Source organism: Centropristis striata, chromosome 10, assembly GCF_030273125.1.
Source record: "Centropristis striata isolate RG_2023a ecotype Rhode Island chromosome 10, C.striata_1.0, whole genome shotgun sequence".
Classification (NCBI taxonomy): Eukaryota; Metazoa; Chordata; class Actinopteri; order Perciformes; family Serranidae; genus Centropristis; species Centropristis striata.
The window spans coordinates 15,050,217-15,067,033 of record NC_081526.1 but is presented as its reverse complement, the minus strand read 5'-3'; positions in this window follow the sequence as shown (position 1 = coordinate 15,067,033).

The following is a 16,817-nucleotide window of genomic DNA, read 5'->3' as shown; positions in this document are numbered from 1 at the left end:
GACAGTCTGTAGACTGATTTAAGTGTGTGAGAGAAACAAGTGAGTGATAGATAAACATATTTACTGCGGAGGAGGAGGGTACATGGAGAAACATGAAGAACAAGGTCACACATGAACAAAAAGATAAGTAGATCATCATCGGTCCTTCCCTCTTGTGAGGTTTGTTTGTAACTCACACATTTTCTGGATTTTCTTAGATTATAGCTTGTTAGTTCAATCAGCTGATCTTTGACATTGAAAAAAATTTGCATTAAATATTATAAATCAGACGGTCTTTTCTTGGATATGGCCTTGTCAAGAACTCTGACATTTTCTACTACATAAATTCATAGAGAGGCGTCAATTACAAGTCAAAAGTTGTCTTTTTCATGTTGGTCTTGGTGTGATGAATAGTTTTTAACTTTGTGCAAAATGTTTGTAGTTGAGAATTGATTTCAGCTGTCACAATCAGCAGTCTAATTTATAAAATGTTTATCTACTGTAAGTCAGTGTATCCCTCGAAAATGGTACGTTGTAGAGATGTGTTGTCACGTTGTGTACAAATCCAGTAGTCTAAACTGAACACAGGGAGCTTGAAGGAAGCTGCCACATACCATTTATTTTCTATGAGCAGTATTAAATGTTTAAGCTAATTTATGATCAACGACCTAGAAGTATCAGAAAGTCACAGAACGGCAACCAATCACACCCTAAATCTGTCATAATTTTATTGTAAAAACATAAAAACTGTGTTTCTTTTGCTGCTGAAATCATAAAACTCACTTTCACTAGTCATTGCAAAACAAAACTTAAATAACCATGGAAGCAGCAATAAACTGTATGGATGGAAAAATGATGGACGCACGCTAAAGAGTCGGCTGTGAGAGATGTCAAAGCCTTATTTGGTCTAGTTGTAAAATTAGCCTGAGAAACTGACTCTAATGTTAACATCAGGGTTATCTTAGACTGGGCAGTGAAAGAAAAATGGGCTATTGCATTATTGGATGTAGGAAATGTTTCTGAAGCTTTGGCCTAAATGTTAGGGTATCTCCATTCTATAGTTTCTGTCTGAGTTTAGGGCACATTAACCAATTCTGCAGAACATTTGAGAAAGCAGTTGGTTGCGCTTATTCTCAAGTTGGGTGCTATTAAAGCACTGCAAAAGAAAAGGGTGTAAGCAAGTTGCAACCTACTAGGCTGAAGGAAGAAGCCAATGCGGAAGTGCCAAAAACTGCAGCTCCTCGAATGGCCCTGAAGAGCTGTCTCTCACTGTATTTTCAGTGATTCACACTATCAAATAGGTTGTGGGAAGAGCAGGAAGGTCAGGGTGAATGCATGCAGTCAGGGCAAACAGCAAACACAATGCAAAAGCAGTGCAGCATTTAGGTGCTGAAAGGTCAGAGGTTAAAAGGAAATTTTGGAGATGTTGGAGATGTAGCTGTAGACAAAATGTATACATCTCCACATGCATGCTCAGGTCTTGAAACACATTCAATCTGGTCCTCAGATACATGGTTTTCTCATGATGCGGACTGTTTTAACAAACAAAAAATACTTCTCACTGGGTGAAAGGGTAAGGTATTGAGCAATAAACACAGGTGCTTGCTGAAAGGCATTGTGGGTAGAGTATTCTGCAGAGAGGTGCTAGTATGTGTGGAATGCTCATAGGACTCAGTGTTGACCTGGGACAAACAGATAGCATGCTGGGATGTAGCATATGGGGACAGGACAGCTCTGGTTTTGGCAGTTTGCCTACTGATGTGGTACTCAACAGCAAATTTAAGCCAGATATTCTTTTTAAAAAAATGGATGTTACTATCAATGCGTCATGAAAACATAATGACAAAATGACTGAATCTGGATGTTAGAGCCAAGTAAAATAAGATAAAGCAAAATCTGTCCCGCAAAACAAAAACTATTTCACTTTTAATCAGCCAATGTAGTCAGAAAGAGTGCCCCATGCTGACAATATAACAAATCTGCAAACAATAAATTAATCTACAATCACTTTATTACATTAATTTTAAGCCAACCCACTGATCATGGTTTCTGTCAACTGGTGCACTTATACAAAAGCACTATTTAATGTCTGCCTTGTAATCTTTATAATGACTGTAAATGCTGGCACTTCTAGTAGCTGGGGAGAACAGTTAATGTACAGTCCATAGTCCCAAATGGCTCATATTAAGCAGTCCAACGCACTAGCCTCTTTTATTCCACCAGGCACACACTGTTGCCATCATTAAATGTCAAACTAAAGCTCTGACACGGCAGGCAACACATGCCAGGTATGTGTGAAAGAAATGCAGCTCCAAAATGGGTTTTTTCCCCCCAGTTTTTGCAGAGTTTGTTTGTCAGGCGTTGGTTAATATTACTAAATAACACATTGAACAAAAGAGGTTTTGGGGAAACCAAACCAGGCCCAACTGTACAGATGTCCCTGCTAAAAACCCTCTCTAGCTCTCAGGTTCTGTAAAGAGCAACTGTCCTCTCAGAGTGTAATCTCACCACCAAAACCAAACTATCTCTACGGTCTGACTCTGCTTCTCATGGCGAAGTATCAACAGATGAACCACTACATTCATACTCACAGAGGTAAACCACAATACTGCCCAAGTTAAACTAACATCATGGATAGATTACGTTGGAGAACATGAGGTCTGATTTACTATAGACTTCTGAAGACATTTTTAGCTTGGAGGAAAAAAGTTGGACCAGGTAGATAACAGTGGTGGAAAGCAATTACTGTAAGTGCATTTATCTATCTATCTATCTATCTATCTATCTATCTATCTATCTAAGGTTAGCTAGCTAGCTTTACTTCATGCTAAAGTAAAGCTAACTGCTGCTCACTTTAGCTGTCGTCTGTTGGCTCTATTAGCCAGTTCAGCAGCTTCTAAAGATATAACGGCAGAGGCAAAGATACCGAAGAGATGGAGGAATCTAAAAAGAGAAAAAGTGGAGAGTGACCGAGCAAGAGGCCACCAGGCAAGAGTAAATCCTGCACTAGCTTTTAGAGAGCTTGGTTATAAATAAAAAGCTGCAGACAGAAATATGTTTTCAAATTCCAAAAAATGTTTTTGTTTGTTTTTATTGGTATTTTAAGTCTCTTATATAAAGGGCCCTCCTCTAGAACATCTTCTGACTCTTCTAGCCAAAGGCCGAATGGTTGATTTCTGCTAATTTCACTGTAAGTTGTAATTGTATGTATTTTGAGACCTACATGTGTAAATAAGGTAAATTATTGAGAAGTACTGGATATAAAATATACCACTGACAGCTCTCTGTCCTGTCATTCTTTATTAATCACTCCTGTATTCTTGCTCTGCTTGTCGCTACTTGGGAGACTTTACAATAAAACCTGCTTTGTAAACAATGTGTAGTGGAGCTTCTGTGAAGCACAAATGCAAACATTAGCCCACACACACGCACACACACACACATGCAAACATGTTCCATATACAGTACAAGGCAGCGAGTGTGGCCAGACAGACCTCCTACAGGTTGACCTTTGAACCTCAGAAAAGTATAGATATTGCAGTTTATTTTCTCTGTCTTGGAAGATGAAACACCCATGAAATAGGCTTCTTGTCCCCCATTAAAGACTGACGACCAGAACAAATAATACCCCTTCAAAATGTCAAATATGTTTGACTATGAATGAAGTATGGTCTGCTGCCTTTGTCACTGTAAAACTGTCCTATTATTTGTGCTGAGAAATATTTTTACCTTTTACTGATTTATTCCATTCTTCTTCTGGAGATGGTTAAATACACAGAGTTAAATGTTAGATGGGAACCTCTTTAAAAAATAAAGTCTCTGCCTGATTTCCGGAGAGATTAAACCTTTTATTGTGTGTTTGAATAATGAGTGAATTTGGCCTGGAAAAGTTTACATGGGGTGCTCATGCAGAATGAAAAAGAAAATACACAGCACCTGGACAAGGAATGTGTCCAAAAAAGAGTCAGACAGAGCTAATCCAACTCAGGTCCAAGTATCTCCATCAGCCAGACACCAGAAACACTCTGGGCCTTCAACCAAGACTAGATATCAAAGAACACGTTTTAGTCTGTCCCAGTTTCAGAAGCTTCAAACTCAACTCACGTCCATGACCAGAGAAACAGAAAATATGTACTGTGTAGTACCCAAATACAAATCCTTTATTCAGGAAAGCACAAATAATGTAACAGAAACAGACTTTTTTTTTCCAATCCGAAGTTGCTTATTATTATTAAGTTAAAAAACACACCTAAAATCTCTTCAGAGAGACATTTTTTTCACTATCTATGTTGTTGATGGAGCAACTGATTTGTGAATTAGTGTCCTGTAGTGACTCTGAAAGGCTGATGTTCATTCTTTGGTATTTCTGTGCTGAAAAGGCTCCAGTGTGAATAACCCTGATGGATAAACACAATTCCTCTCAGCTCACAATAAATACTGGAGGACAATCAGAGGTCAGGAGAGCAACTTAAGAAGGAAAGAAAGAGATGAGTGAAAGATGGACTGAAGAGACGAGGGACATAGAAACTCTGCACGTGATTAAATGTTAAAAAGTTTTAACTTACTTACTTCAATTTGACCAAATGATATACGTAGATCGCAAGTAATTTTGTGAATGTCATCATGGTGTGGGTTTATAGAAGTTGGTTCTCATCTTCATTTTGTCTTGTTTTACGGTTGACTGACACATTTAGTGGACGTACTGTACACTTCTTTATAAAATAAACTTGGGAAACAACTGCAGGTTAAACCTACACATTAATACGTTGTATATAATTGTCTAGATTTGGATAAATGTGATAATAATGTGCCCCACAGGAGCCTGAAAGTGATACCAGAGAGGAGGACAATGACAAATTTATTTAAAGTAAACTGGTCAGGTCTGGCTCATACCTGGATCGGTGCACTCGTAAACAGGAGACCACTAAGACCTGTTATATTTTAGCAGTTTTAACTGTGTGCAGGAACATACGAATACTACACAAATGTCCCCCCATATTTTTGTATTTTCAGTGTAATTAATTTGCTTTAAAAAAAAAAGAAGAGACAAAACGCAAAAAAGTACATTTCTACAGATATTGTGATAATATTGTGATCGTGAACCCTTTTATGATAATGATGTAGTAAAAATAATATCATGACAGCCCTCCAGATAAATACAAAAACACAAAAAAATAGGTTATGAAACTTTACATTTAATACTCAATGCTCCAAACAAGAGGCAGTACCACGATCAGGGACATCCAGTACAAAGCACCATGTACAGGTGAACAAATGAACTGTTCATATTTTTCATGTACATAAGTCACACCTATAGTGAGTTTAAAATTTTAAAAGAATTGGGGGAAAATACATCCCAACGGCCACAAGTAGTCTACAGAACCACACAGTATTCTGTTAGAATAAAATCATATAATAAAAGTAATACACAAGACAGTGAAAATAAGATAAGAGGAGCTGCCAGGTAGAGTTTTTCCAGTTTAAGGAAAGTCATTTTAACATATTTTCTCACCAGGCTTTTACTAACTTCCCCATTAATCATTCAATAATGCCTTCCTTATGTTTTTGCATGTGTTTGTGTGCACATGATGTTGAATGAGCTCCTTGTCTGTCCGGTTGTTGATGAATGGATAGTCCCAGTGAAGATGAGCTCCCAGTTGAGGAATAAATGACACCCATCATTTACAGTCACCCGTTGTTTGAAAGGGTCTGCTGCTGATTATTTAGTCTTCAGATAAAGAAAGAGCTTGTTCCCAAAGCTCTCCCTGTGAATACTACAGCAAATTCTCCGAGTTAAAAGACAACCATCTGTGTGGCGGCTCTGATTACTGCTGCATGTCTTCAATAAACTGTCTATTTGTGTGAGGAGGTATGTAGGAAGCTGAGTGTGATATATGTACATGTGTCGACTGTCCCACTGGAGGGTGCTGTGGTGTGGACAGACACTGTGGTTAATGGTTATACAGCGGCGGACCACCAGCCATGATCTCCCATAAGGCCACGGGGCAGGATACTGACTCATCAAGTCAGACGTGTTTATTTAATGGAACAAAAAATATGGAACAAACCGGTAGCTAGAAAACCACGTTTCCTTCCACTAAAACCACAGACAACCGCAGACCCTTAGAAACTTAAACTGTACTGTTCTTCTGCCTTCCTCCTGTGATGATGGATGGAGGATGACACATAACTCACATGCACTGTCTATATACTCAGACTCATGCACACAAACACAGGTACAGGCATTGAAAACAGTTGACTCTCTCTCACACACACACACACACACACACACACAGAGAGAGAGAGAGAGAGAGAGAGAGAGAGAGAGAGAGAGAGAGAGAGAGAGAGAGAGAGAGAGAGAGAGAGAGAGAGAGAGAGAGAGAGAGAGAGAGAGAGAGAGAGAGAGAGAGAGAGAGAGAGAGAGAGACAGAGCTTCTACTGTCAGAATATCCAAAGGTACTTTGATTGATTGATTGATTTTCAGCTGCAGTAAGTGATACTCAACTTATGGCCTGGGGGCAAAATCTGGCCCTCATTAGGGTGCTGGGTGTCCCTCGGACCATTTTAAAAATCACAATGAAAATAAGTCAATTCTCAATGGGATTTGTGTTTGTATTTTGGCTGCAAATAAGGTGCATAAAAAAGCATTACAGAGCTTTATCTTTACATTGTTTTATATTGCTATTTTATGTCCTGAATGTTGTATACAGCCCATTTAAATATATGCTTAATGCAAAATAAGAATAAAACATTGTGAATGAAGTATTGTGGTGCAGAGATGTCCTGGCCTACAAAGAGTATTCTACAGGCTTAAGAATAAATCTTTGTTTAGTACAGGTCCTCACACATGCTCATATATGTTGTCTTCCTTTAAAAAATATATGTATATTTACTAAAACCAAAAACTCAAGACATACAGTAAAAGGTATCAAATTGAATGCAATAGCAGAATCCAAGATATTCTACATATCCTTCTTCCTTGTTAAATCCTGGTGCCTTTATTAACCACGATGCAACTTGTATGATGCGTGAACCAGAGATGAGTGAAGGGTGTTGTGCAGAGGTCTGGTAAACTCACTTTTCTCTAACTCAAAACAGGTTTTGTTCATTCTCAAACATGTAGTCTTCAAACCCAACCAGCACTGACTCAATTGGCATAATTTGGGTCGATTTATCAGATTTTGTGCAGCTCCTTCTGAAGCCACAAAAAGGCTTCATACAACTTTTTCACATAATGCAGTAGTAGGATTTCCCTTTCAAGAAACACTCCAAAACCAACTTTAAACCCACAATCTCAAACCAGACAATGAATAAAGGCTCTTAACAGTACCTGTAACCCTGAAATAATTTCAAATTATAACGATTTTAAAAGTTTTTTCTTTACCTGCTGCCACTGGAAAGAAAGTTGGTCCACAGTTTAGTTCCTGCAGGATTTACTCCCATATAAAACAGTTAATATAACATTAAGCAACAGACTTTAGCTCCTATTTCAAATAGGTAACCAACTCACAATGACACAACTTTCTTCTTATCTTCCTGTAAATCTGTCAGTTATCTCTGTCACTATATGAGGGGACACATTTCCGGTTAGAAAGCTGGAGACAAACAGTAATATTGTTTAACCACTGAGAAGGAAAACAATGATTTACAGGTGACTGATTTGCATTTCTCCGTGCCCTATACTGACTCCCGGTGGAGACAGTAATTAGTGCACAAATAACAGAACAGATAAAAAGACAACAATAATTGCCACAGCAACTAATTTAATAAAATGTATTCATAGTCACTGATTTTGTCAAATCCTGCACATCAGATCATTCAAGCCTGAATGTTAGTTATTTGGATTAAACCAGTGAGAGTGCTGCGTTCAGAGCACCATGGAAACTCTTGACCCTGTGTTCACTGTCAGGACCTTGGCTGAATTCTTTAAAGTCCAATCCTCTCTTTACAGCTGAGTGTGTTAGAATACCAATCAGGTTTCCCCTGCATCTGTTGACCTTCTTAAGATGACCAGTCAAGAACAGCTGCATGCCGAGACTTCAAACGCTTGCAGGAAATTCCATTAATTTCCCTCAACAACAGATCATTAATACTTTATAACCTTGTGTCATATATGTCCTTCAAAGGTGGCCATGATGCATCGATTTCTATATAAAAGAGGGAACTTAAGGTGTGATTTATTCTTGAAACATTTAAAGGTTTGTAATGTAATGTCACTTTTCTGCAATAAATGTCAAAAAATTACACAAGATATATTATTTATTTTGTTGAGTTGTGTTCATCCTAAATGTTTCTAACAAATTTTAAACCTCAGGAAATCCATAATTTAATCAAGGATTACTGTTCATTTGCACATGGCAGTGTTGTTGCTGGCAAATTGACTTTTTATCCAGTTTTACGTGAGATTTTTTACAATGTATTTTTTAGATTTTATCGATATATTTTAACCGGATAAGGATTTTAATAATTTGACGTCTGCTGAACAGACTTTAGCTGGAGCTGTTTGCTGAATAGCATTGGAGAAACATTGATTTTAACCTGAAATGGCTTTAGTCTGTGTTGTTTTTTTACCACTTTAAATCACTTAGTTTGTCGGTTTTGAAGAGGAGGGGGCCTCTGCATGTTACTGGGGATTTCCACTGGACGCGTTACAGCAGCAGCACGTCTCCACAGCGTTTTTGCTGCGTCTGTCAATTCACATCGGGTGCGTTACAGCAGCAGCACGTCAGCTTAGCGAGCCGGCCGTATACACGCGAGATCACGAGATCACGCGATAATCCTGACCATACGGGAGACCGCAAGATCCCGTGATAAACTTTAAACTCTATTTATACAGTCTATGGATAAACTGTGTGTATAAAGTAAACAACAACAACAAAAACCAACTTACCTTGCTTCTCTGAGGTGAAAGATATGTTGATCTGACCATCTATCCTTATAAAAACAATATGTTATGTCATAAATGATTGTATGATGTTCCACTTCAACAATCAGTCTCTTGTCGTCTGTGTCGCCGATCCTCTGAGACCCTTTGATTGATTGATTGCTGATCTGGTGCCCCGGTCATAACATAATGTTGATGTGAAGTAGTTTTAGGCTGCATGAACTGCGTATTGTGTTTTATTTTGAAAGGGGCGGAAGTGTTTTACGCTGATTCTGAGTCGGACTTCCTGTGTGGTGCGATCTGCTCTGTTGAGATTCACGCGATTTGGCAGCGTCTCGCGGAGAAATAGAAGTCCTACCTAATGCTCGCGTAGAGACGCTGACGTGACGCTGCTGTAACATTACGCTACGCGCCCGGTGGAAATGCTCTCATTGATTAGAGTGTTACCTATTTGCAACGGCATACGCGACGCTGACTTGACGCTACAGTAACGCGCCCGGTGGAAATCAGGCTTAAGCCAGCTCAAGATCAAAGCTGATGAGCAGTGAAGGAAGTAGGTAAGTCTGTCAACAATACAGAGTAGCTAACTGTTAGCTAATGCTACATATGGTCACTGAAGCAACATGGTGGTAGGGGTAAGAACGTTCCCCTAAGAAATGAGACGCCCCTCAATCATCATCGATTGACGCTCGCGCACTGTTATGTCAACAGAGGTGGTAGTTTTAGTCTCGTCAACACAATCCAAAATGCTGTCCACACAAGTTGTAATGCCGAAAGTGATAGCAGCTAGCTCGCCACCTATACGAAAGGAGCACCGGAATATTAGCATCAGCTACGACTAACGAGTGATTCAAAACAAACTTGACAATTAAAAACTGCTTGAACATAGTATGCCTAAAGTTTGCCGGCTGGCTTTAAACTCGTGACAGGTTACGAGTGAGATGCTGGGAAATTCCTCAAAGCCCTCCCTTTCAAGTGTGGTCCTTCAGAAGTTTCATTTCAAGGGCCACACAGCCTACACCTTGGCCCTAGACCTTCCCCCAAATAAGAATTGAAACAGCCCTACCCCTCACATGAATGCGCAAAAACAAGGTGGAGGAGGAAGGGGTGGTATGGGATTCAGCCTTATCCTTCTAGTGATGACAAAGTCATTTTTAGCTGGTAGACTCCAAAGCTGAATTTAATCCACGAATCCAGATTTCGTCCATCTACACCTCTCCAGGTTTTTGTAGGTTGTCAGGTATTCCCTAGAGCAGGATGAGGGAAAGTTAGGATTGGTAATTCAACACATTTTGCAATACAAAGTTAAAAGTAATCGACTTAAAGTGTGCAGTGAACTCTGACGGCTTGAAATTATGGCTAGCTTCATTCATTTTATGCACACTTTTCTGCCAAAATGGCGGCGTAAACAAAAGTTACGTGAGCTCTCTTCTGGTCACATAAATACTCGTCTTAGTGCATGCAGTAATGGCTCCTCTGCAGCTGTTGTGCAGCCATGGCAAGTGCATGTGCAAGTAGAGTTGTAGCATGTACTTCTTCTTCTTTGTGGTTATATGGCAGCTGGCATCGTTTTAAGTAGCAGGACTGCCTCCTTCTGGATTTAGTCGTCCCCTACATCCAAATTATAACCTTATTAGGGCCTCGGGGCAATCGCAACGAGCACTGGTCCCATACAGCAATAGCCCCGAGCACTACTGTTATACTGTGGATTTTTTCTTATTCCTCTTCCGGACGCAATTTCGTCCCGCTACTAGTCCTACAACTTGAAGAGTTGCAGGACAAATTATATATCAAAACGTGTGATTTGATCGGGATCGGTGTGCTATTACTTTTCTCTACGGAATACAAATTTTTCGCGACGTAAGTTGCGAAAAACTGCCCAAAATTTTGCATTGAAATGAATGGGACGGGCAACAAAAAATGAGCGAAAAAGAACAATAATTGGAGATTTTTAAACATCTACTTCTCCGGCATAATTTCACCTAGAGACTCCATTTAAACTTTAAACAGTAGACACAAGTCTTGTGTATTGGTGTATTAATTTGCGTTTCGATAGGTCATATAGTTTTTTATCAATCCCTGTTCAATGACCATGATCATTTTTGGATAAATTCTGAGATTATAATGGGTGTGTATTGCACGGAATGTTCGTGTCACAGTGTGTGACGTCATCGCCAGAGTGTAGAGGGAGAGAAAAAATTGTCAAAAAATACATTTGAAAACTGCACTCCAGGACGCAAATTCCACTCTACAAAAATAATTTATACATAGAAATGTAGGAAAATTTGTCTTCTCCCTCACAATCCTCTGGTCAAGCTGTCAGAGTTATAGTTTGGGCGTACGACGCACAGATTCGCAACCAAAACCACCAACAGCCTCATTGGCTCCCATATTAAAAACGCAGGGAGATTTCGGAAAAAGGGAAGATGGAACAGTTTTTTTAGATCGCTCTAACAAAGCTATTTTTTCATTTTTCTTTAAAAAAATCACATGTAGATGTTCAGGAAGAACTCGGGACGCTCAAAGTGAAGTCGGATCAATGATAGGTATTATGGTTTTGCCAAAAATGCTTTCTGTTCGAGGCCAGAAATTTCAGTCCACCTCTGGCTGCTGTCACTCTAACAGGTGTCAGTTAATTCTGTTGATTGCTTTGATCTGATTGCCTTTGATCTTTGATGTGATTACAGTTACAGATACACACGCACACACACATGCGCGTAAGCACGCACACTCCTCACACATGCATACACATGCTTCAAACACACGCACGCGCACGCACGAACACACACACACACACACACACACACACACACAGTAACTTTATGTGATTTTAATTACACACACACACACACACACACACACACACACACACACCGGCAGTAGCCCCCGTGGCCCTTTCAAAATTTCCCCAGAGGAAATTTTCTAGTTACTAGTTAAGTTGCTGTTCAAAATCCTCCACAACTATTGAAGAAGTTACCTTTTAGTTAAAATAATTTATGTAAAAGCTGCTTTTTAGCATAACATGCATGGGAATTAATTTAACAGCTCTGAGGCTGTCAACAGAATTAGCAAGATGTTAAAAGGTTTTTAAGAGTCTACTGTAGTAAATGCTTGCTGAATAAGGTTGTTTTCTTTTACATTTCTGACCCTCAGTTAACTATCTGTATACACAATATGAAAATGATTCCTAGTAACAGTAAATGTTTCATATTCAAGGACAATTCTGAATCTTACTATACAGCTTTTTGCAATATGTCTTGCATTGCACTAATGCGTTTTGTATTATAGTATATAATGTCATTGTCCAATGTTAATGTTAGAGTTTTTAGTCTTATTTCTATCTAATCGTCTATGTCAGTTTGGGCCTTTCAATTATTTTTGTTTCTTGTCTGCCTCATTTGTTTTCTGTGATATATGTAAAGTAGCTGCTGTAACACTGCAGTTTCCCTTTATTCATGGCTCTTCTCATGATGACACATTAGTTGGTTTCAGTAATAAAAACTATATCTTTATTGGTGATTTTGCCCCTGACTGCAGCCAAATTAAACCAACAGTGCAGGTAAGTTTGGTTGTGCCTTTTGTTTCCAGTATTGGTTTGTGGATCAGCAGGTAGAGACATGATCCAGGCATGTGATGACTAAGCTTCCATTAACTGACTTTTTTCCCCTCAAAAGGCTGTGCCAAGCCTAAATCAAATCATCTGACATGGGAAATAAAATAGAAGCTCTAATCACTATGAAACCCACTCGCACCCACTCACTGAAAAATAAAAATAAAATAAAATAAAATAAAACATCCTTCATCCAGATTTCAACCAACAATCGTGTATCTTGTGTCCCTTTTCCGGTGGATTTTTCCGCTACTGCAGATCATTTTGTCAAATTGTATATTCATTTTGTGAGTATATTAAAATGTACTATCTCAACTTCTAAAATTTTGATTTGAGGGGGCAAGAAATTTATATAAGGGGGCCCGGCCCCCTCTTGCCCCAGCGTAGAGCTGGCCTTGCTTTATAGAAAATAAATGGTATGAGTAGCAGTCAGTTCAGGTAAAGCATGAGCCACATGGAAGCTGCTGCCAACATGTTATAATACTCTGCGACCACCGAGTGGCACAATCTAGTTTCCTTTCTCACAAAGTGTGCAGCTTTCCAGCAGAGGTCCTCGCTGTAACAGTTTATCAGTCTTTATGATGACAACCGGCTAATAATATCAGTGTTTTATAGCTGTTTAGTATCATAAAATTAAAAACTCCAGAAATCCCCAGTGTAGGTCCAGAATAAAGATTAGTCTGTACTGGTGGAACAGCCGGGGCTGAAAATGATGCAGACATTATGCATGTAACAAAGTTAAGTGTGACAAAGATGAGACTCAAGATGTCTGGGTTAATGGTTGAATACTGACCACATCTATCCATCTGTTAATCCGCAATTTAATGCAATATTGTACAGTTTCCCCGCGACCAATCACAATTTTTTATTAATTTTTGTTTCTTCCAAGCTTATAATTAGTTTGAAATTCTGAGAAACTTTTTATTTTGTTGGGGGAAAACCCAGCCATGGGTTGATATAACCGGGCAGGGTTTGACCCTTATTTATACAGTTTGTGGTCTGACCCAGAATGTTAGTCGGTCACCTTTTCAAAAATAAGCAAAAAGGGCAAATAAAGACAAAGTTGTTAAATAAAAGCTTCCAAATATACAACTCAAATGCTGGGTTTTCAGTATTACTTTGGTTAAAATTACTTTCTTTATTTCTGGCAACTTCTGCATTAAGAAACATGTTTATGAAATTAGTTATGAGACAGTTATCCTTTGAAAAACATGATTTTCTGATTTTTTTTCCACTGAATTTTATGTTCAAATGCAAATTGACAAAGTATTGTAAAATAAACCTCTCTATGTGAAAAAAAATGTTTATTGAACAAGCACATAATGTCCTAGATGATTTTTGATTGCTCCAAGCTAAAAAAAATTAAGTTAGTCCCACATTTCAAGTCAGAACGAATTGAATGTTCCAACACATCATATAAAAAAATGTTATAAAAATACACATGTAAAATTGACTAATGTTTCTTTTACCCTAATATTTCACTTGTTATACTCTCTTAAAGAGCTCAAAAAACATACTGCAGGAGAAGCAGTGGAAAATAAATATTTGAAGATAACAATTGTTGATTTTGTTGTTTACACATATAACATTGGCTCCTCTGGGACCTCAAACAATGAGGAAGTAAATGTCAACAAAACATTTTAGAAAACTACCTTTAGAAATATACAGTTTGCTTCAGTGACATTCCACTGGATTTTATTACCTTTACCATGTATTTACATTATTATATGTGATGTTTGTAGGACTTTGTAAGAGTTTCCCTCAGGGGGGGCGTCTCAATAAGCCTGCTGCTGTGAACATATTGGAGTTCCCCTTGTGTCCTTGTGCAAATGTGTCATAGAAACACAGATAGGGAATGTAAAAACAGGCGGAGGGTGTGCACTCCAGAGAATGTTGAAGTAGACAATTTCAACATGAGTGACTACTTGGCTGCTTCTCTGAGCATTACACTTTCCTCGTGGACATCTGCCTACAGTCTGCACACAGACACACACATACACAGGATTAAAAAAAAACTCTGAATCATCCGACATATTACTCACAGGCTACAGGCTAAAAACTGTGTTTGTTGCTACATGTTACTATTGGTTACTCCTGGCAGTTGCATCACATTCAAACTCTTCGCCAAGTGAGGGTGTACTGCAGAACAATAATAAGAGTCTTCACATTAATGCACTGCTTGGATATCCAGAAATGTGCAGCTAAAGCCTGGACATAATGATGATGATGTGTGCCACCTTGGCACACCATTCAATATGGCATAATATTGGAATATATATACACATATAGCGGTTCTTCTTGAACTGGCTGATTTTGCCCCCCTCACTTTATATAAGCATGATTCACTAAAATCATTATTATTACTCTGACTTCACTCTGATCCCACATTTTATTGGCTAAAATCCCATCTGCCTTCTACATTCATTTTATCAGAGCCCTTATGACCCAGCCACTTATAAACACAATGACGCCCTTGGATACATGGAGACCAATTATTCATATTTTATGATACAAACCTGTTGGAATGCTGTCTAAACAAAATGCTGTCTAAACAAAATGCACTCCCAAATGTGTGACTTCAGTGTGCTCGAGTCCAGGTCATGTGACTCGAAGCCTATTCTAGTAATGCTGTTTAAAGTATAGATACTGTAAATGATACAAATTTAACTTTTAGGTACTATAAAGTTGAAATAAAGCTCCAAGAGGATAGCTTCTGTGACTCCTACTGTCTCCATCTTTGCAGTGCCTGACTGCTCTGAACTCACGGCTAATCAAAAAATGGGCAAAGAGGTGGATAACTTTAAGCTTTAACACAAATGAAATGGGTGAGTTTTTAAAAAAAATTCCCCCCTGTATTGTTATAGTGAAAGGGTAAATAAGCTCGAGAGACCGAAACCTTCCTCAAATTTGGGAACTTGGGTAGGATATGGGAATATAATGTTTATAATATTATGACCTGTTCTTTTTGTACTCAATTTACTTCGACTTTAATGTTCCACCTATACCCGCTTAGGGACTACTGACTACTACTTTAATACAAGCTCAATGTTTTATTGTATACTGTCCATGTTTAAATAGATTACATAACATTACTGTTTTTGTATTAGGCTGTGAACATGTTTATTTCTTCTGCAAATATGGGTCAAACTCAAAGAAGCGGTTCTGCGATGCAATGTGATGCATAGGTCAAAATGTTGCCTGCAGCAGACAAGGTGCAGATTGTTTTTAGTTTAGCCAATTAACGGAATAGCCTTTGCGACCACTAATGGCTCATTAAGAAGAGTGAGGAGTCAGCAGTCAATGATAATCAGCTATAAAACAATCAATAAAAAATAAATTTCAATAATTATAGATCACAGTAACCATGCAAAGGGCATGAGCATGCAGTCATAAATGTGCAAAACAGATCTGAGAGTGATTGGTCCAGTAGTTTGAAAGATTAGCTGCTGACAGACAGGCGGATACACTCACACACAAAGACAAAGACCTTTTTTCTTTTCATAGATAATGACTGAACTAATAGATTTAACCATTTTAAAATCCACAATAAAGATTAAATACAATTCTTCTATTATTAAGCTATTAAAGATTTGTGTCCTTTTTAACACAAGTGAATTTCCCATTGTATGTTTTTGGAGTGAGGTTAAGGTTCTCGGTGTGTTTGAAGAGGAAGTTTATTACTTTTACAACATATTTTCTTTATAGAAATAAAGCAGAGATCCATACAGTCCTAAAACTAACACTGTTGGGTAGTCCTCAGAATTGTATTTTCTTGGTCATCAAAAGTAGCATAGAGATGTGATGCAAATGCTGGATCCATAGGCTATGCATTTATATTTTTATTTACTTTATCCTATAAAGAATAGGAATCCATATGTGCCAGCTTTTTTTCTACATTGTTGCTAAACTGAAAAAAAAAATGGAGTGACATTTACTTAAAAAAAAAGCTAGGCAAGTTTTTCCACACAGAAAGTGTTTGTAATCTTTACTCAGGCTGTTTCTAAGTAATATTTATTTAATAGAACCACTTTTTAAAAAATGAAAATACTCAAGTAAATTGCAGATTCACTGATGTCCCTCAATTACATTTTACTTGGAAATATCAACTAATTAAGCCAATGAACTGGTTTAGTGAATATTACTTGGAACGAATGATTCAATTTACATACAAAACTGAGGACACATAATAACAAACAATCACTAAGTATTGCACTACATGAAAAACTGCTATTTTAAAGTAAAGGCACTGAATTCATATTTCTTTGTAGAATTTATATAGATGGTTGAAATAATAATTACAGGGCCAAAAAAATCTCTTTTTTTTTCAGTGTAATCTATCAAAAA